Consider the following 5,000-nt stretch of genomic DNA (forward strand, 5'->3'; position numbering starts at 1 on the left):
TGTCGCGTTTTGGTGCAGGAATGTGGACGTCAGCCTTACCGACATCAGTCTTTCCAGGAGCTTGCCCATCATGGAGAGAAGGCAGATTGGTCTGTACGACTTCGTGCTGCTCCTGTCACGATCTGGTCCTTTAGGGATGGTTATAATCGTTCCCGTCTTCCAGCGTGTTGGAAATATTCCCCACTCGAGGCATCCATTCATGAGTCTCATTAGCTCATTATGGATGCACCCCCAGGATTTTTGCACTACCTCTGCCTCTATTCTGTCCGGTCCGGGGCACTTGCCTTTCCTGAGGCGCGTCACAGCTGCACTCAATTCCTCCCACTCGAAAGGTGGTGTGTCCTCCGTATTCGGGTATACGCGTACGTCCTCGCGAATTCGGGTTTGCTCTGGTGTTTCCGCTGCTGGGTCATCGTCCGGGAGTAGGGCGCGAAGTATTTCCTCGGCGGTGGCCTTCCAGTTATCCGTGTAGCCACCCTGTCGTAGTTTGATAGTCGACATTGCTTCTTCTCTCCTGAGCTTTCCGAGCGTTGTTTTTGTCGCAAGGCCCCATGGTGCCTTCCTTCCCTCCTCTGTTACAAACCTACGCCAGCTCTTGTTCTTCTCAGACGCTACCTTTTTTGTGTAGGCCCTTCTGAGTCTGCGGTATTCTCCCTTACGCTCCTCCTTCCTGACCGGATCGCTTGTCTGCTGATATATACGTCGGGCCTTGTACACTGACCTTTTCATCCTCGTCAGTTCCGCTGTCCACCATGGAACTGACTTCTGATACCATCGCTTCTCGGGCATGGCTGCCTCGCACGCAGCAGTTATCGTGCGCTCGGTTTCTACGGCGAGTCTCTCGACATCCTCTCGACTGTTCAGCGGGAGTCTGCTGAGAGCTGTTTTCTTTTCCAAGAGTACCTTCTGGAACTTATCCCAGTTTGCCTTCCTTGTGTTGTACCTTGGTTTCATGGGGTGTGCGTGTCGCAGCTCTCCGCCGAGGTCAAGTCTCGTCTCCAGGATTCTATGATCACTGGAGGTACCGTCCCTGTACACTTTCCAGCCGTGTACAAGTGGTATGGCTTTCCAGGTAATGAGTGTAGTAGATAGGGACAGAGGGAATCTCGTTAATCCATTCATGCGCGTCACTAATTAGATGACGAGGCATTTGGCTACCTTAAGAGAGTCATAGTTACTCCCGCCGTTTACCCGCGCTTTTTTGAATTTCTTCACGTTGACATTCAGAGCACTGGGCAGAAATCACATTGCGTCAACACCCGCGGGGGCCATCGCAATGCTTTGTTTTAATTAGACAGTCGGATTCCCCTGGTCCGTGCCAGTTCTGAGCCGAGCGTTGAATGGCGGCCGAAGAAACGACACGCGACGGCTGAACCGACGCGGAAGCCTCGCAGCAAGGAAGATCCGCGGGAGGCCAAGGCACGGGACCGAGTTCGGATCCCAGGACGTCGACCGAAGTCTAAGACCCTTCACCTCGCCCAGGCCCGGCACGTCAGCCAGACCCGCTTCCCGACCAAGCCCGACACGCCCCGCTCCTCAGAGCCAATCCTTATTCCGAAGTTACGGATCCAATTTGCCGACTTCCCTTACCTACATTAATCTATCGACTAGAGGCTCTTGACCTTGGAGACCTGCTGCGGATATGGGTACGAACCGGCGCGAGACCTCCCGTGGCCCTCTCCTGGATTTTCAAGGTCCGAGGGGAATATCCAGACACCGCAGCAACTGCGGTGCTCTTCGCGTTCCGAACCCTATCTCCTTGCTAGAAGTTTCCAGGGAACTCGAACGCTTATACAGAAAAGAAAACTCTTCCCAGATCTCCCGACGGCTTCTCCAGGTCATTTTGGGTTACCCCGACGAACACTCAATGAGGGCCCGGATGTTAAACGGTTCCGCTGCCGGGTTCCGGAATAGCAACCGGATTCCCTTTCGCCCAACGTGTGTGTGTCTCTTTTTTTTATCTTTCAATTTATCTCTTTGTATAATAATATGTTTGCAGACATTGATTTTAGGACACCACATTTGCATAGGATTTCTCTTAGGGCTTAGGATCGACTGACTCGTGTGCAACGGCTGTTCACACGAAACCCTTCTCCACGTCAGTCCTCCAGGGTCTCGCTAGAGTATTTGCTACTACCACCAAGATCTGCACCGACGGCGGCTCCAGGCAGGCTCACGCCCAGACCCTTCTGCGCACACCGCCGCGACCCTCCTACTCGTCAGGGCTTCATGGAGGACGGTCACCAGTAATGGCACCGTCCCTCCCCACTTGCCGCTGACGGCAGAGTATAGGCGCGACGCTTCAGCGCCATCCATTTTCAGGGCTAGTTGCTTCGGCAGGTGAGTTGTTACACACTCCTTAGCGGATTCCGACTTCCATGGCCACCGTCCTGCTGTCTTAAGCAACCAACGCCTTTCATGGTATCCCATAAACGTCGACTTAGGCGCCTTAACTCTGCGTTTGGTTCATCCCACAGCGCCAGTTCTGCTTACCAAAATTGGCCCACTTGGCACTCTAATCCGAAATCTCGTGGCTTCAATGAACCAAGCAAGCCAGAGATCTCACCCATTTAAAGTTTGAGAATAGGTTGAGGTCGTTTCGGCCCCAAGGCCTCTAATCATTCGCTTTACCAGATGAGACTCGACGCGTCCCCGAAGGAACGGAGGAGTGAGTGCCAGCTATCCTGAGGGAAACTTCGGAGGGAACCAGCTACTAGATGGTTTGATTAGTCTTTCGCCCCTATACCTAGTTCCAGCGATCGATTTGCACGTCAGAATCGCTACGGACCTCCATCAGGGTTTCCCCTGACTTCGTCCTGACCAGGCATAGTTCACCATCTTTCGGGTACCAACGTGTACGCTCTAGGTGCGCCTCTTCTCGCAATGAGAACGAGACGCCCCGGGAGTGCGGAGCACTATGCAGCGCCCATCCTCCCTCGGCCGACGCAAAGGACGACCTTCACTTTCATTTCGCCTTTAGGTTTACTCATCCCAATGACTCGCGCACATGTTAGGCTCCTTGGTCCGTGTTTCAAGACGGGTCCTGAGAGTACCCAAAGCAATAGCGCCGCCGACAGGTAATTCAAAGCTTGGCCAGTCCGAGGGCTCCGCCGGCTAACAGCTGGCCAGGCCCGTGAACGGGAAAGACGTCCGTACCACAGGGCAAACAAAGCTGACCGAGCTTGCGGCGGGCCTGACGCACCGTTCGAATGAGAAGACTGGTTGCGGCCCGATACCATCTGGGGGAACACCGTCGCGCAGCCGGTCGGGTCACCGAGGGTCCGTCGCGCACGCACAAGGCGACGCAACGGTCTAACCGCCCGGGCCGTAGACCGACACGCAACGGGTCGCGACGTCCTACTAGGGGAGAAGTGCACGTCTACGTAGCCGGAACGTTCGCCGTTGGCCGTAACATCCGTGCGCCCTCCTTGCGGAAAAGCGACGGACACCCCTTTCGGGGTTTCGCGCACCAACGGGAGCCAGCATTTGTCGACGATGAATCTCCCCTTTCGAACTTTTGGGTTTCTCAGGTTTACCCCTGAACGGTTTCACGTACTCTTGAACTCTCTCTTCAAAGTTCTTTTCAACTTTCCCTCACGGTACTTGTTCGCTATCGGTCTCGTGGTTGTATTTAGCCTTAGATGGAGTTTACCACCCACTTAGGGCTGCATTCTCAAGCAACCCGACTCTAAGGAGAGACCCTCCCGAGACGCGCACCGGTCGCTACGGGCCTGGCACCCTCTATGGGTAAATGGCCCCATTCAAGATGGACTTGGACGCGATGCAACGTCACGGGATAAACGGATCCTCCCGAACACTACATTTCCCTGCGGCAGTACCGCGGGATTCAGTGCTGGGCTCTTTCCTGTTCGCTCGCCGCTACTAAGGAAATCCTTGTTAGTTTCTTTTCCTCCGCTTAGTAATATGCTTAAATTCAGCGGGTAATCTCGCCTACTCTGAGGTCGTCGTATACGTGTTAAATATATCACACACGTAGAGTGATATATTTTATATATGTGTAAAAATGACGAAAGAAGCTGTGGCGTAATCCTCGTACAACGGGGGCACACAACCGAGAGAAGCGGACCAGGCAGAGTGTGTGAACGAATGTTACGAGAAATGGGAAATGAGAGAGAGACTTGAGATCATGTTCGATGCGTCGTCCCAACTTCGCCGTGTGCCTTCGGAATATGTTGTCGTAACGCAACAGCAGCGTTTCCAAAGGTAAGGAAGCTCCTCGTAATTCGCCAGAAGTGATCAGCGGAAAGTAAGTCACATCGTCCTTAATGCGCCACACCAAAGCATCTTCGCGTCTCGTTTAATTCGATCTAAAGGAGAGAGACTCTCGCCAGGCGACTGCCGGTATGGTTTAACGCCCGTCCGCTTGCTTTTTGTATAGCTTTCGTGGACTGGACGACCGGACTTGACGCGCGGTCTCTCTCGGCGATCGACTAACGCGAAGACATGGGGCGACCGGACGCTGCTACCTTTCCACCTCCTCCTTCTAGGAGAGAAGTCATCCCTATGTGATGAGTCATATATATGGCGGCTGTGTAAGCCTCGCCAAAGAGGATTCAGGATACAGAAACAAGTTGTAGTACAACACAACACATTCACGGAGCCACAAACGACTCGACCGAAACGTGGCCGGGGAAGATGCATCCCGGAACTTCATCGTTTCGACGAATGAGTGCCTCCTTTTCGCGTTGTTCCTGCAACAAGACGATCCCTCTAGAATCCCTGGGGCTCTGTTTCTCGTCATACATTTCTTCACCACACTACACGGGTGGGGTATACGCGATCTCGTGTTCATGCTCACTCGCACACCCTTTCATTGTCCTTCTCTGTAGTCTCACGACAAACTCTCTTGTGTGTCGTTGCGGGTTACGCACGCCTCTTTCTTACACGCATCATTTCAGACTACGTCGGGAGCGCGGATGAAAACTCGCACGAAAAGCGAACGCTGTCTGTTAACAATCACGAGGGTATTTGGCGAGACA

The 5,000-nt window shown here is 53.6% G+C and overlaps 1 pseudogene; it reads right to left on the reverse strand.

Annotated features, from left to right (window-relative positions):
* LOC143187946 (large subunit ribosomal RNA) overlaps positions 1-3,965 on the reverse strand; it is a 7,292-nt pseudogene extending 3,327 nt beyond the window's left edge.
* Between the last annotated feature and the right edge of the window lie 1,035 nt (positions 3,966-5,000).

This window comes from Calliopsis andreniformis, unplaced genomic scaffold (genome assembly GCF_051401765.1).
Source record: "Calliopsis andreniformis isolate RMS-2024a unplaced genomic scaffold, iyCalAndr_principal scaffold0419, whole genome shotgun sequence".
Lineage (NCBI taxonomy): Eukaryota > Metazoa > Arthropoda > Insecta > Hymenoptera > Andrenidae > Calliopsis > Calliopsis andreniformis.